We start from the raw sequence: 17,600 nt of genomic DNA on the forward strand, positions 1-17,600 counted from the left end.
AACTAATGAAGTATACTGCTGTATTAACAAAAGTATAATATTTCCCCAAATACATTTATCAAAACCATACTAAGATAGTGAAGAATCTGAAAACTATTTTTAGTGAGGATACTTAGAAACTTAGGATAGTCAGCCTGAAAAAGAGAGGGTTCAGAGAGAATACGACATTATCTTCAAATACATCCAATGATAATATATGAAAGAGGGATTTGATTTATTTTGTGTGGATCCTAAGTAACTGGCAAAGAGTAAAATAAGTTAAAGTTAGCAGGAGGAAAGAAATTATAAAAATCAGAGCAGAAATAAATGAAAAAGAAATGAAGGAGACAATAGCAAAGGTCAATAAAATAAAAGCTGGTTCTTTGAGAAGATAAACAAAATTGACAAGCCCTTAGTCATACTCATCAAAAAAAAAGAGAGAGGGGACTCAAATCAATAAAATGAGAAATGAAAAAGAAGTTACAACAGACAATGCAGAAATACAAAGGATCATAAGAAGCTACTATGAGCAACTATATGCCATAAAACGGACAACCTCAAAGAAATGGACAAATTCTTAGAAAACTATATCCTTCCAAAATGGAACCAGGAAAAGATAGGAGATATGAACAGACTAATCACAGGCATAGAAATTGAAGCTGTGATAAAAAAAAAAAAAAAAAAATTCAACAAACAAAAGCCCAGGGCTAGATGACCTCACAGGTGAATTCTACCAAAAGTTTAGAGAAGAGTTACCACCTATCCCGCTCAAACTCTTCCAGAAAATTGCAGAGAAAGGAAAACCTTTGAACTCATTCTATGAGGCCACCATCACCCTAATACCAAAACCAGACAAAGATGCCACAAAAAAAAGAAAATTACAGGCCAATGTCACGGATGAACATAGATGCAAAAATCCTCAACAAACTACTAGCAAATAGAATCCAACAACACATTAAAAGGATCATATACCATGATCAAGTGGGTGTTATCCCAGGGAAGCAAGGATTCTTCAATATATGCAAATCAATAATTGTGATATACCATACTAACAAACTGAAAGATAAAAACCATATGATCACCTTAACAGTTGCAGAGGAAGATTTCAACAAAATTCAATACCCATTTATGATAAAAAGTCTCCAGGAAGTAGGCATAGAAGGAACCTACCTCAACATAATAAAGGCCATATATGACAACCCGGGTCAGGAAGACCCCCTAGAGAAGGAAATGGTAACCCCCTCCAGTATTCTTGCCTGGGAAATCCCATGGGCAGAGGAGCCTGGTGGGCTACAGTCTACGGGGTTGTGAAGAGTCGGACACGACTGAGCAACTGAGTGAGCACTCAGTCTTCCCTGGCCTTCCCAGGTGGCTCAGTGGTAAAGACTCCACCTACCAGTGCTGGAGACGTGGGTTTGATCCCTGGGTCAGAAAGCTCCCCTGGAGGAGGAAACTGGCAGCCCACTCCAGTATTCTTGCCGAGGAAATCCCGCAGGCTGTGGTCCATGGAGTCGCGAAGAGTCGGACACAACGGAGCACACGCACACACGTGACAAACCCACAGCGAATATCAATCTCAATGGTGAGAAACTGAAAGCATTTCCTCTAAGATCTGAAAGGAAATAAATTTTAACTAAAAATTTAAAAGCAACTGTCGACTAACAAGAGCTTTTTAAGCAAGAAACATCCTTAGGAGTCCCTGGGACATGCCTCTGACTGGGAAAGCTGAAATCCAGGCTGGAAAAGGCCAATTTGTTGGGTGGAGTGGAGTTTCCAGCCACGGTGTGGTAGCCCAGATAACCTCTGTATTTCAACTAAAAGATTTTATGTTTCTGAAGTTAGTTACAGTGCCTGTGTTAAGAGGAGGAACGGAGGAAGAAAATGAGATATCAAGATAACATAAACCTGACATTTATATTCTTTCTAATCTCTCAATCACTTCTTTCAAGTCCCCAGGACATTACCAAGTTACTATATAACCTGGTGCTTCTACATCTCCAACCTACTCAGAGAGGGACTGAAGATTCTTATATGATGTGCCTATAAAAGTCAGTTGTTATGAAATTGTACACTGAAAGAAAGTCATGGAGGGGCTTCCCTGGTGTTTCAGCGGTAAAGAATCTGCCTGGCGATGCAGGAGACATGGGTTCTATTCCTGGTCCGGGAGGATCCCACGTGCCTGAAGGAACTAAGCCTATGGGCCTAAACTTGAGCCTGTGCTCTAGGCCCCGGGATCCATGACTTCTGAGTCCACCATACCCCAACTACTGAAGCCTGCTTGCCTAGAGCCCCAGGCTTGGCAGCAAGAGAAGCCACTGCAATTAAAAGCCTGTGCATGCAAACTAGAGAAAAGTTGTGTACCAAGAAAGAATGAAACTAAATAAATAAATGAATAAAATTATTTTTTAAAAAAAGAAAGCCATGGAGACACTCATTAGATTTCTGAATGCAGGAAAATAAATTTACCAGCTACTCTCCGAGTTGTGCCCATCTTTGCAGGCGATGTTCTCTTGGTATCTCTAACTTTCCTGAAGAGACCTCTAGTCTTTCTCATTCTATTGTTTTCCTCTATTTCTTTGCATTGTTCATTTAAGGCTTTCTTATCTCTCCTTCCTGTTCTCTGGAACTCTGCATTCAGTTGGGTATATCTTTCCCTTTCTCTTTTGCCTTTTGCTTCTCTTCTTTTTTTTACCTATTTGTAAGTCCTCCTCAGAAAACCACTTTGCCTACTTGCATTTCCTTTTCTTGGGGATAATTTTGGTCACCACCTTGTGTGCAATGGTATGAACTTCCATCCATAGTTCTTCAGGTACTTGTCTACCAGAACCAATCCCCTGAATCTGACAGAAGCAGAAGAGGTTAAGAAGCAGTGGCAAGAATACACATTTCTAACAACAAAGCTAGTGCACGTGACGGAAATCCAGCTGACCTATTTCAAATCCTAAAAGATGATGCTGTGAAAGTGCTGCACTCAATATGCCAGCAAATTTGGAGAACTCAGCAGTGGCCACAGGATTAGAAAAGGTCAGTTTTCATTCCAATCTCCAAGAAAGGCAATGCCAAATAATGTTCAAACTACTGTTTGAACTCATTGCACATTTCACATGTTAGCAAGATTATGCTCAAAATCCTTCAAGCTAGGCCTCAGCAGTACATGAACCAAGAACTTCCAGATGTACAAGCTGGGTTTAGAAAAGGCAGAGGAATCAGAGATTAAATTGCCAACATTCAAGGGATCACAGAAAAAGCAAGGGAATTCCAGAAAAAAATCTACTCCTGCTTCATGGACTATGCTAAAGCCTTTGACTGTGTGGATCACAACAAACAATGGAAAATTCTTAAAGAGATGAGAATATCATACCACCTTACCTGCCTCCTGAGAAGCCTATATGCAGGATAAGAAGCAACAGTTAGAACTGGACATGGAACAATGAATTGGTTCAAAATTGGGAAAGGAGTATGTCAAGGCTGTATACTATCATCCTGATTATCTAATTTATATGTAGAGCATATCATGAGAAATGCTGGGCTGGATGAAGCACAAGCTGGAATTCAGACTGCAGGGAGAAATATCAATAACCTCAGATAGGCAGATGACACCACCCTTATGGCAGAAAGTGAAGAGGAACTAAAGAGCCTCTTGATGAGGGTGAAAGAGGAGAGTGAAAAGCCTGGCTTAAAACTTAACATTCAAAAAACTAAGATCATGGCATCCATTCCCATCACTTCATGACAAATAGATGGGGAAAAAATGGAAACAGTGACAAATTTTATTTTCTTGGACTCCAACATCTCTGTGGATGGCCATGAATTTAAAAGACATTTGCTCCTTGGAAGAAAAGCTATGACAAATCTAGACAGTGTATTAAAAATCAGAGACATTACATTGCCAACAAAGATCCATTTAGTCAAAGCTTTGGTTTTTCCAGTAATCATGTATGAACGTTAAGAGTTGGATTGTAAGGAAGGCTGAGCACCAAGAAATTGATGCTTTTGAATGGTGGTGCTGGAGAAGACTCTTGAGAATCCCTTGAACAGCAAGGAGATCAAACCAGTCAATCCTACATAAAATCAACCCTGAATATTCATTGGAAGGACTCAGGCTAAAGCTGAAGCTCCAATACTTTGGCCACCTGATGCAAAGAGCTGACTCACTGGAAAAGACCCTGATGCTGAGAAAGATTGAAGGCAGAAAGAAGAGGGAGCAACAGAGGAGGAGACGGTTGGATGGCATCACCGACTCAATGGACATGAGTCTGAGCAAACTCCGGGAGACAGTGAAGGACAGGAAGGCCTGGCATGCTGCAGTCCACGGGGTTGCAAAGAGTTGAACATGACTGAGTGAGAGAACAACAGCAACAACAAATAAAGTCTACTTTTGATTAGGTGAAAGAGCTAGGGGACGTCTTACTTAAGACATCTGCTTGCGTCAGATAATATGGAAACCAAATTCAAAATAGAGAAAGATTTTCCTATTCATTAAAAATAAACAAGAAGAAGGTAAAGATTACATAGATTAGGTTTATAACTCAACCAGCTTTATAATTTTAAGTTTTCAGTGACCTGTTAAGACAGTGCAAATTGCACTTAAAGGTAAATATGTGTGTTTATAACTAATTCTTTTATTTTAAAAATCCACATGCTATCAGAAAAGTTATGTTTTCATATACATAATGTGTACATATTGCTCACTTTTACATTTAAAACACATCTACTCTTATAAAAGAAAAATGTCTTGAAACCCTGATTATAGAAGCTCAGAGTTACGGTTAAAAGAAATTAAATTTCTCTTGTTATCTAGTGAAAGCAGTTGATTTAGCAAAGTAAAAGGAAATACCTCCCACTTAAAAAAAATGATGGAGCCATTGAAATGGAGATGGTTCATTCCCCAATGACCTCACCAGCATCTGCTTATATTACCTTCTGAAAATGAAATAACCAAATTACTGTTCAGCTTTCTGCTGTGCTAACAAAATTAACCTGAAATATCAAAATTCACCTGCTTTAAATTATACATTTACACAACTTCTAAACCAAAACCTCTTCAAATGGCGAAGAACACGCACCAAGGTTGTCATAATCAACAGTAACATTCTCACATGCACAGGAAAAATTAATGGAAAGATTAACAACTTAGCTCAAAGCATCCATGACAGGAACTGGATTCAAATCATGCCACCTATTCAAAAGCAGGATTAATCCATTTTGAATCTAGTCATCTTTGTACAACAGATGTGCTCTTGGACATGTATATATAAACTGTATTTAAAGCCATAGAGTGATTTAGAAACAGAATTAGGGTTCATGGTTGTTTTTTTCCCTAAGTATAGAAAAGGATATTTTAAGCATGAATAACTGGCCTCTTATTAACTGTTTCCTACGTTCCCAGGTTCATATTTTGGCTATCTAGTTTGTCAAGTATTCTATAAGTACATTGATAAATACTACTTTTAAACTTTGATGCAATCCATAGCCTTGTTTTCTGGTTCCTCTATATGCACATCACACTCTCAATTCATACCTAAAGAAACCTTGTCTCAAAACTAGAACACTACATTTCTCATTTCAGTACATGACATACCCACCTCAAAGTCTGCTTTACATGGTTCAAGTGAAATCAACTGCACGGTTCTAGTAACAGAACCATTAAGAAAAGCCCTCCTTCATGCAGCCACCACCTTCTGCCTCAGCAGATGTTAGGCCACATCTTGCTTTGGGAAGAGATCCAGGAGGTTCCCCAATTCAACTAGCATCTTCCTTTCTCATCCCTGGGACACTCTGATTCAGGCTCCGTGGTGCTAAATCATCTCTCTGCTTTATTTGGTGCTGAGTCACATTTGCAAACCATAGGCCACCCTACGTCTTGCTCAGTCTCTTTAAATCTGGCCCATTATCCTTTTCAATACTGTTTTTCTTTACATGTGAGAAGCAAAAAGCTAAGACAAGTACGCAGGCCCAGCAAGTGTTCGCAGGTATAACACAAAACGGGTACAGAAAAAAAATGGGACATTAACCATTTTACTTATGCAAACTTTATCTAAAATGGTACATGAAGGAAGAGGAAAGTAAAAATGCATGAACAGGGGCTTCCCTGGTGGCTCAGTGGTAAAGAATCTGCCTGCTAATGCAGGAGACAAGGGTTTGATCCCTGGTCCGGGAAGATCCCACATGCTGCAGAGCAACTAAGCCCATGCGCCACAACTACTGAGCCTGTGCTCTGGAGCCCAGAAGCCACAACTGTTAAACTCATGTGCTGAAACTACTGAAGCCCATCTGCCCTAGAGCCCAAGGTCTGCAACAAGGGAAGCCACTGCAACTGGAGAGAAGCTTCTGCTCACTACAACTAAAGAAAGCTCACTCAGCAACGAAGACCCAGCACAGCCAAAAAAGAAATAAAGTAATTAATTTTGAAAGTTTTTGAAAAAAGTGTATGAACACGTACATGCCTTGTGGAACAAGCACCAGGTCACTGCTTCTACAACAAAAGGAACCAAGCTGGGAGACTTTCATCTGTTAGGGCCGCCAGCTCTGAATCAAGAGAAGAAATCATAGGGGAATCCTTGATATACACCCCAAATATAGAGGAAGGTCAGGAGATTGCTGACTTTTTCATTGGTATGTAAGGACTTGCAAAGTTTCCTTGAAAGCACAGAGATTTCCTAGCTCGTTCCAAAGTTCCTAGTAATTCCTTTACAGTGAAAAGCAGAAAATATCAGTTTTAATTAGTTATTGTATCATTTAGATCAGTGAGTCTTACTTATCTTTATATGGGTAACTGATAAGGTTCTATAAAATTCAATTCAACGTAGTTTAATGAAGAATACAACATAATAATTAAGAACATAGTCTGTGAGGTCAGGCATACCAGGGCTGAGTCCCATATCTGCTATCTCATCATTATGTGACCCTGGGTCAATTACATAATATCTGTGATACAGTTTAGCATCTTTGTCTGTAATTAGGATAGCAACAGAGCAATGATGAGACTAGATGAGTACACAAATCAATCTCTGTTCCATAGTACATGCTGGTTATCATTCACAGTGAATGACTGTTAGGAGTAGGACATGAACCTACACCCTGTGAGGAACATAAAAATGAAAAAGAACTGACAATAAATAACACAAGCAAACAAGGCAGAGAAGATGAGAGTGCTACTGGGTGTGTCCACAGACAAATGGTGTTCAGGGCTCCAAGAGAAGGGATTAGGAAGCCTAGCAATGTCTTGGGACAAGTGGCAAGGGAGGGCACAACTAGTTATGTGTGTGGGTGGTGGTGAAGGATTCGATGAAACAGGAAAGGCCTCAAGGAGATAATTAAAGATGGGGTTGCCAGAGTGACGGGTTTGACGTCACTGTAAATAAAAAGTGTAAATAAAGTGCAGTTCTTTGCACAATGAAAGCAGAGGCCTGAGGAGGCAAAGAGTAAGAAATGTACAGAAAATCAAAATAAGAGATTCAGACAGAAAGGTAGGCATGAGCCATTTTGTTCAGAACCTCAAATTCAAGAGAAGATTGGGGATGGGGAAGTGACATATCTGAAGCATGCCTCGGAGAGACTAACCTGGGAGGCTGTGTGGGAGGGCATGCAGTCAGCATCTGACTTATGAGTTAGAGGCGGTGAAGACTGTAGCAATTTTCAGATAGGAATGTGAGGGGGAAAGAAAGGAAAACTTCTACCAAAACCAATGACAGCTGGATTACAAGCATAAGTGATGAACTTCCTGAGCTGTGAGCACAAAGCATTTTCTAGTTCAGAACTCAATTTTCTCTTGTGGAAGAGTTGTTGTACCAACAGCAATTTGCTGTTGTTCAGTCACTCAGCTGTGTCCGACTCTTTGCAATCCCATGGACTGCAGCGCGCCAGGCTTCCCTGTCCTTCACCAACTCCCAAGCGAACAGCAAGGAAAGGTTTCAAATGCATGTGACAAAAGTCTCTGGAGCCAGTAGTGACAAGTTTAAGTCAAACTCAGGAGTCAGTTCAGCTCAAGTCTTTCTTGACTGTCAGCAACAACAGGCAAGGAGGGGCGCGGCTTAAATCATTTACTTTTCATGTGTTTTGGTCTTTCTGTATCTTGGAGTCCTGTCTTGGGTCTTTTACTGAGCCGCGACTAGGGCCTGGACAAGTTTCAAGGGATAGATAAACTCCCTGAAATGTACATAGAATTCATGCCTATATATTATGTTTATTCTTGTTCTTTCTCAATCTTTCATTTATTCATGTATTCCTTACTTAGGCAATATAAATTTATATTAAAATTTATTAGTGCTTATTTTTCAACAGAGCTTATTTCAAAGACTTCATGTATTTTAATTCAGTCAATCCTCTCAACAATCTTAAAAAATAAGTAACTACTATTACAATTCTCATTTAAGAGAAAAGAAAACTATACAACCCCACAGCTAGTAAGTAGTCTTACAGAGAAGAAATAACCCACAGGAGGCCCCAAAGCAGAAGCTGCGTAAGCTTAGTTTCATCAGGTAGTTTTGCTGAATTACAGTTTCCTTGGGTCTCACTCCAGGATCTGGGACAGTCCAGATCAACAAGGGAATTTCAAGTTAAACAGGGACAAGCTTGTCACTTACCCTTAAAATTGGTTAGACCCATTACACTGCACTGTGGGAAAGAACATTTATATCATCACAAGCATTTTATGTACAGCTGTCTTTGAACAATTGCTTAATGTGTGTTAGATCAAAGAAATTTGTTTTTTGATGAGGAAAAATAACTTCACTGCCAGTATACCAACCACTGAAGAATTTTCTAAATCAATGAGTCATTGTTCAATATGGTGCACAATAAAAAAAAAAATCTTTAAATTGAGATTCAATATAAACATCCTTATAAAATTTAAAACAAGATTTTCATGAAATAATATTTATTCTGACTACATAAAACACACACTGATCATTTTCTATTCAGTCTAGCTCAGTACTGACTGATCTTTTCTATTCCATTCCATTAAAACAACGCTGGTTCCTATCCGCTAAACTGATTTCACGATGCCCAATGGGTTGGTGACCTACAGCTTGAAAAGCAGTATTCTACAATTAAATCAAGTCATTATGCCTGTTCTTTAAAAATGAAGCAAAAAGCATGAGTCTGCTACTGGTTAAATGTTTATATGCCTTTTTTTTAATCTGTTAAAAAAAAAAGTTAATGATTTCCTGAAAGCATTAGCAGATCAAACTTGACCATGGCTGTTTTTCCCAGTAATGAATGACAAGCAATATGTAAATATTCCCTTAAGAGCCACTTGTTCTGAATTCAAATCAAGAAAATAGGAAACATGAGCCTTAAACAACATTACAGCTCACACAAGAGTTTAATTGGTAATTAGGAATAATTTCAAATAAGGCATATGCAGCTTTTTCACAGGAAATGATTTGAAAGGATTCTTAATTTTTTAAGATTAGTAAAATTCTGAATACTGAGAAATGTAAGGTGATAAAAAGTTAAGACTCACAAACCATTTATATCCTACATTAAAGAAGCTGTTTTAAATGAATATTTTTAGTCTGTTGATTGGTCAAAAAATACTTAACACTTCACTGACTCAGTGGACATGAGTTTGAGCAAGCTCCAGGAGATGGTGAAGGACAGGGAAACCTGGCGTGCTACAGTCCATGGGGTTGCAGAGTCTAACACGACTGAGCTACTGAACAACCACATACGTCAACTAATATTTAAGAAGGCATAAGGAAGGAGGAATGAACTATTGCTGAGTCCCTTCCCTCCAGATGGCCCATCTAGGGGGAGAAAGACTGTAAACACATAAACATAAATAGGAGCTAAGAATATCACATGCGGGAGTGTTCTTGCATAGGTCTATGGATCACTACAGGCATGTGTCCCCAACAGCCCCCTAGGATGGTTCTTAGAAGCTGAAATCAGATACAGTTTCCAGTCAAGTCAAACAGAACATTCTACTTTCAAATCTATATACAACTTTTCCTACTTATCACAGTATGATGCTACAAATATGTTCTAATCCCCCCTCAGACAATGCAAAAATGAACACTTAATGCAATTTCAACTGATACAACACAGAATGAAGAAAAACAATCAGAGATACAGACGAAGCAGACTGGGATACAGGGTCCAGACCATCCATTTAAAGGCTCAGTGATTGGAGGCAAGTTATTTAACCTTCAAACTATGGCTTTATCATCTGCATTTCTATCTCCTCATATGATCATGCGGAGAAGGCAATGGCACCCCACTCCAGTACTCTTGCCTGGAAAATCCCATGGACGGAGGAGCCTGGTAGGCTGCGGTCCATGGGGTCGCTAAGAGTCGGACACGACTGAGCGACTTCACTTTCACTTTTCACTCTCATGCATTGGAGAAGGAAATGGCAACCCGCTCCAGTATTCTTGCCTGGAGAATCCTAGGGACAGCGGAGCCTGGTGAGCTGCCGTCTATGGGGTCGCACAGAGTCGGACACGACTGAAGCGACTTAGCATAGCATAGCATAGCATAGCATATGATCATGGTGAGACTGAAGTGAGGGAATGTACCTGAAAGCACTTTATAAAGCACCACAATGCTATTATTATTAACTTTTATTAGAATCAGTAGGCAGTAAAACTGAAAAGCTATTAACCAAATATTCAGAGAGTTTAGAGTTAATATATACCAAGCACTTAAAATGGATCTGTTTGCTTTTCATATACCAGCTCAAGTAAAGCCTGCAATATGATAATATCCGAATCCAACAACTGGTAATAATAATGTTTTCCCTCAAAACTGGGACATACTAAGGTTCTTCTCTAATGGCCCTTGGCCAGCAGGAAAAAACAACCTAGAGACTGTTAATTAAAGGAAGGGCAAGAGTTCACATCACACCACTCCACCCATGTGGTATACGCATTCTTAGCCCAGCTTTACCACAAAGAGACAGCTCTTTCCTAAGGTTCAAAGAGTGCTTCTGCCGGGCTGGAGTGGGGAGCATCACCTGGGTCCTCAGCAGTGCTGCAGATCAAGCAGCCAGACCCACCCAGGTGACGCTTTCCACTGAATCTTAAGACTCTGAACTTGACCAAGAAGGCAAGCTGAGATTGTCTGTCCAAATGTAGCTCTGCATTCATTCCTATTATGGGCAACTACTCTTTTTAGACAACATACAATTCTAGGGTATAAACTAGATCACTGTAATGCACACACCTGACTTACACAGGTGGGGTACACAGACTGTATGTTTCATATTGCTTTGGTTGGTTAATACTCTGACATTAACTGTATTATGCAAAAGTAGGAAGTCAAGAAACACCTGGCGTAACAGGCAAATTTGGCCTTGGAGTACAGAATGAAGCAGGGCAAAGGCTAATAGAGTTTTGCCAAGAGAATGCACTGGTAATAGCAAACACCCTCTCCCAACAACATAAGAGAAGACTCTACACGTGGACATCACCAGATGGTCAACACCGAAATCAGATTGATTATATTCCTTGCAGCCAAAGATGGAGAAGCTCTATACAGTCAGCAAAAACAAGACCGGGAGCAGACTGTGGCTCAGATTATGAACTCCTTATTGCCAAATTCAGACTTAAATTGAAGAAAGTAGGGAAAACCACTAGTCCATTCAGGTATGACCTAGATCAAATCCCTTATGAGTATACAGTAGAAGTGACAAATAGATTTAAGGGACTAGATCTGATAGACAGAGTGCCTGATGAACTATGGGCAGAGGTTCATGACATTGTACAGGAGACAGGGATCAAGACCATCCCCATGGAAAAGAAATGCAAAAAAGCAAAATGGCTGTCCGAGGAGGCCTTACAGATAGCTGGGAAGAGAAGAGAAGGGAAAAGCAAAGGAGAAAAGGAAAGATATTCCCATCTGAATGCTGAGTTCCAAAGAATAGCAAGGAGAGATAAGAAAGCCTTCTTCAGTGATCAATGCAAAGAAATAGAGGAAAACAACAGATTGAGAAAGACTAGAGATCTCTTCAAGAAAATTAGAGATACCAAGGGAACATTTCATGCAAAGATGGGCTCGATAAAGGACAGAAATGGTATGGACCTAACAGAAACAGAAGATATTAAGAAGAGGTGGCAAGAATACACAGAAGAACTGTACAAAAAAGATCTTCATGACCCAGATAATCATGATGGTGTAATCACTCACCTAGAGCCAGACATCCTGGAATGTGAAGTCAAGTGGGCCTTAGAAAGCATCACTACGAACAAAGCTAGTGGAGGTGATGGAATTCCAGTTGAGCTATTTCAAATTCTGGAAGATGATGCTGTGAAAGTGCTGCACTCGATATGCCAGCAAATTTGGAAAACTCAGCAGTGGCCACAGGACTGGAAAAGGTCAGTTTTCGTTTCAATCCCAAAGAAAGGCAATGCCAAAGAATGCTCAAACTACCACACAATTGCACTCATCTCACATGCTAGTAAAGTAATGCTCAAAATTCTCCAAGCCAGGCTTCAACGTGAACCGTGAAATTCCAGATGTTCAAGCTGGTTTTAGAAAAGGCAGAGGAACCAGAGATCAAATTGCCAATATTCGCTGGATCATCGAAAAAGCAAGAGAGTTCCAGAAAAACATCTATTTCTGCTTTATTGACTATGCCAAAGCCTTTGACTGTGTGGATCACAATAACCTGTGGAAAATTCTGAAAGAGATGGGAATACCAGACCATCTGACCTGTCCCTTGAGAAACCTGTATGCAGGTCAGGAAGCAACAGTTAGAACTGGACATGGAACAACAGACTGGTTCCAAATAGGAAAAGGAGTACGTCAAGGCTGTATATTGTCACCCTGCTTATTTAACTCATATGCAGAGTACATCATGAGAAACGCTGGGCTGGAAGAAACACAAGCTGGAATCAAGATTGCCGGGAGAAATATCAATAACCTCAGATATGCAGATGACACCACCCTTATGGCAGAAAGTGAAGAAGAACTAAAGAGCCTCTTGATGAAAGTGAAAGAGGAGAGTGAAAAAGTTGGCTTAAAGCTCAACGTTCAGAAAACTAAGATCATGGCATCTGGTCCCATCACTTCATGGGAAATAGATGGGGAAACAGTGGAAACAGTGTCAGACTTTATTTTTGGGGGCTCCAAAATCACTGCTGATGGTGATTGCAGCCATGAAATTAAAAGACGCTTACCCCTTGGAAGGAAGGTTATGGCCAACCTAGATAGCATATTTAAAAGCAGAGACATTACTTTGCCAACAAAGGTCCGTCTAGTCAAGGCTATGGTTTTTCCAGTGGTTATGTATGGATGTGAGAGTTGGACGGTGAAGAAAGCTGAGTGCCGCAGAATTGATGCTTTTGAACTGTGGTGTTGGAGAAGACTCTTGAGAGTCCCTTGGACTGTGAGGAGATCCAATCAATTCATCATAAAGGAGATCAATCCTGGGTGTTCACTGGAAGGACTGATGTTGAAGCTGAAACTCCAATACTTTGGCCACCTCATGCGAAGAGTTGACTCATTGGAAAAGACCCTAATGCTGGGTAGGATTGGGGGCAGGAGGAGAAGGGGGCGACAGAGGATGAGATGGTTGGATGGCATCACTGACTCAATGGACATGGGTTTGGGTAGACTCCAGGAGCTGGTGACGGACAGAGAGGCCTGGCGTGCTGCGATTCATGGGGTCGCAAAGAGTCGGACACGACTGAGCGACTTAACTGAACTGAACTGATGGATGGATAAAGTAGATCCCAGGTGGCACTAGATCCCAACTGCCAAGGCAGGAGACACAGAGACATGGGTTCGATCCCTGGGTTTGGAAGATCCCCTAGAGGAGGGCATGGCAACCCACTCCAGTATTCTTCCCTGGATTAATCCCATGGACAGAGGAGCCTGGTGGGCTTCATGGAGTCGCCAGAGTTGGACTTGACTGAGTGACTGAGCATACAGCACAAAGTAGATAAGACATGGATTATGGGACGTCTTCAAGTTATAAACAAGTTGTTTATAGAAAAGGTCACTTATAACACAGGTCTTTAGAATCCATGATGTATTTCTGCATATTAAGTTGCAGTGGCATAAATTAATGTTAAGCTGCCAGACTGCCCACAAATCTACTCAGCCCATAATGTGAGTGGCAGCAGGTCAGGCACCTGTGTCCTATCGGTGCCATTCTGCCACCAAGTTGCCACACAGCCCTGGGCAGCCCTGTTAAGGACAAAGTTAGGCTCAAACGCTGCCTCACCTGCCTGTTATGTAATCTCACTGAAGCTATTCAAGCCCTTTGAGTCTAAATTTCCACAGCAGTCAAATCATATTTGGGGATGAACCATATACACAAAGAGCACAAAAGGAACCTACACAAAAATCCCTGAAAGGACACTAAATTCTGCAAGGGCCAAATAATGTCAAAATGAGTGTGAAAGAAAGGAGCCCTGTGGCACGATTGGGAAAAAAAAAAATACAAAATACCTGCCTTCTAACCATGAGAGGAAGAAAGAGGGCACAGAGACCACAAGGAATAATGGTCACCTTGGAGATAGTACAGAAAGTATAATTTACTTTAATAATGCAGTTTTCATTGGTTTCAAGACTTATCAAGTCTCACAGAATTAATATCCACATACATAATATATGAATTGTGTATATACTAATTATTTGCAAAAGTGTGGAACAATGTCTCATGAATCATGTGATCAGGAATAAAAAACTAAAACAAAACACTGAAGATGCTGAGAAACCCAGTGAGCCAGAGCCAGGAGATCCTTAGGGCTTATCCAGAACAGATTTATCGAGTAGTGATGCTGAGTCACACTTCCATTTAGAGCTACGCAGCATATTTCAAGATAAAGACAAGGAAGGATTGGGTGATCCTCCAGTTTAATCCTAAACTATTAAAATGAGGTCTTTTAAATTTAACTTTGCTTTGATGTTAATTTCAGAAAGAAAGAGAACCATAAACAGAGGGGGTAGGTAAAGGATTATTGACTAAATACAATCAAGCAATGTTTATGAAACCACAAGGTAAAGTAGTGTACCAAAAAACAGAGGCTATTTAACTACTCAGAAGGGTAAAGGGATGGGGGACGAGAGTTTAAAAGCAATTTTTAGGGCTTCTGATACATATTGTGGTAGCAGGCAGAAATCAGGGTAGATCTTGCTTTTGCTCTCCTCTGCACACTAGTAGTGGAGAAGGAAATGGCACCCCACTCCAGGATTCTTGCCTGAAAAATCCCATGGATGGAGGAACCTGGTAGGCTATAGTCCATGGGGTCGCAAAGAGTTGGACATGACTGAGCGACTTCACTTTCACTAGCAGAGGTTTGTGTAAGGTGGTGTGGCCACATCACTGCAGCTGTACCCTTGGCCTGACTTTCTGATCTTCCCTAGAGATCTTGCTTGGAGCACCTGTAAATACATACGCTGGAGCAAACTGCCCTAGGTAGTCAGAAACTTGCTTTCAAGCAGATCCTGTTGGTGATTTCACTTTACAGAATTCTACGGTTTGTCAGAGGCAGTTGAAAAGATTTATGACTCTGGCTACCTCTTTTCTGATAATAAAGTTTTTCAGGTTTCTGTTTGTTTACTTGCTGTTTGCTTTTAAAGCTTGACCATTTGGGGCTACAATAGCATCATAATAGCTAAACTGCAGGCTGAAACAGTTTAAACTGTTCTCTTTCATTTCCCAATAACTCATCACAGTGATTTACTGTTTAATAGTACCACTGACTGTTGGCCTTGTTCTGTTATTTCTATGGCCCTAGGATCACACCCCATTTTTGAATGTTTTTCTTTTTCACTGTTAGCATACTTTCCACAAGAGGTCAAGGCAAGCGTGACAATTAACTTTTGCATTTCTGAGTTGACAAATACTAGGCTGTTCTTCCAGAAGTTTCACCTTGCATTCTCAGTTTAAGGGGCTCCCCTCCCCCTGTATCTTAGGAACAAAACACTATTAACTCTGAGCAGGCTGTTCATGACCCACTGTCACCTTTACTGTTGACATCAGTTTGGATGCAGCCTGAGAAGGTGCCACAGCTTGTGGAATCACTATTTAGAGCATCCCTGCTGCTGCTGCTAAGTCGCTTCAGTCGTGTCCTACTCTGTGAGACCCCATAGACGGCAGCCCATCAGGCTCCCCCATCCCTGGGATTCTCCAGGCAAGAATACTGGAGTGGGTTGCCATTTCCTTCTCCAATGCATGAAAGTGAAAAGTGAAAATGAAGTCGCTCAGTCGTATCCGACTCTTAGCGACCCCATGGACTGCAGCCTACCAGGCTCCTCTGTCCATGGGATTCTCCAGGCAAGAGTACTGGAGTGGGTTGCCATTGCCTTCTCTGTTAGAGCATCCCTAGGCAAAAGGAAAAGAAGAATCTTGACCTAAAGTTACATCTTATATAAAAATTAACTCAAGATGGATAGCCAACTTAAGTATGAAACATAATACTATAAAATGTTTGGAAAAAAAATGAAAGAAAATCTTCAGGACCGAGGGCTGAGCAAAGAGTTGTTAGACTTAATGCCAAAAGCACAATCCATAAAAGGGAAACCTAGTAAATTGAATCATTAAAGTTAAAAGTGTCAACTTTTGCTTTGCAAAAGACTCTGTTAAGAAGCTGAAAAGAAAAGCCACACAGTAAAAGAAAATACTGGCAAACTATTTATTAAAGGACTAGTATCTAGAAAATATAAAGAACTCACAGCACTAAACAATAAGAAAACAATCCAGCTAGAATATAGACAAAAGATAGGAAAAGACGTTGTGCTGAAGAAGATGGACAGATGGCTAAAAAATACATGAAAAGACATTGCATCTCATTAGTCATTAAAGAAATGCAAACTAAAATCACAATGAGATATCACTACATACCTCTCAGAATGGTTCAAATAAAAAGAGGGTGAGAATACCAAATGCTGATGAGGATGCCAAGAAACTGGATCATTTATACACTGCAGATAGGAAGGAATGGAAAATGGTATAGCCACTCTGAAAACAGAGTATGGTAATTTCTTATAAAATTAAATGTACTTATCATTTGACTCAGCCACTCCACTGAGCATTTATTTCAAATAAATTAAAACTGATACTCACAAAAAGAATTTTTTTACACAAATGATCCTAGCTTTATTTGTAATAGTTCCAAACTAGAAACAACCCAAATGTCCTTCAACGGGTGAATGGTTAAAAAATTGTAATACATCATGGAATACTACTCAGCAATAAAAAGGAAAAATTATTACATAATTTTTACATAATACAATTATTACATAATACAAGCAACATCTTGGATAGATCTCAAGTGCTGTGATCTGAACATTTGTGTATCCACAAAATTCATATGTTGAAATCTAGTGCCCAATGTGATAGTATTTATTAGGAGAAAGAGGCCTTTTGGATGTGCCAGGTCATGAGAGCAGAACTCTCATGAATTGCTACCCTTATACAAGAAGCCTGAGAAAGCTCCTTGCCCCTTTTAACACATGGAAATCACAGTGAGAAGACAGACATGCTGGCTCCCTGATCTTGGACTTCCAGCCTCCAGAACTGTGAGAAACAATTTTTGTTGTTTATAAGCCATTCAGTCTGTGGTATTTTGTTACAGCAGTCCAAATAGACTAAGATATCAAGGGGTTTGAACTGGATGTGAAGAAACCAATCTCAGAAGGTTAGCTACTGGATGATTCCATTCATATAA

At 40.2% G+C, this 17,600-nt stretch overlaps 1 protein-coding gene across 30 annotated transcripts in view; it reads right to left on the bottom strand.

The window, feature by feature from the left end:
- The window catches only part of NCOA7 (nuclear receptor coactivator 7), a 173,830-nt gene that overhangs the window by 128,077 nt on the left and 28,153 nt on the right, over positions 1-17,600 (bottom strand). For 5 of the 30 annotated variants that reach the window (XM_081529832.1, XM_081529836.1, XM_081529851.1 and 2 more), the window contains exon 3: positions 16,775-16,854. The exons of the other annotated variants lie outside the window; for them this stretch is intronic. The gene's annotated coding sequence lies outside the window, so the exon portion shown is untranslated. The remainder of the gene's footprint in view (positions 1-16,774; positions 16,855-17,600) is intronic. 30 annotated transcript variants of the gene reach the window in all.

Source organism: Giraffa tippelskirchi, chromosome 9 (assembly GCF_054371585.1).
Source record: "Giraffa tippelskirchi isolate mGirTip1 chromosome 9, T2T-mGirTip1v1.2.pri, whole genome shotgun sequence".
Taxonomy (NCBI): domain Eukaryota; kingdom Metazoa; phylum Chordata; class Mammalia; order Artiodactyla; family Giraffidae; genus Giraffa; species Giraffa tippelskirchi.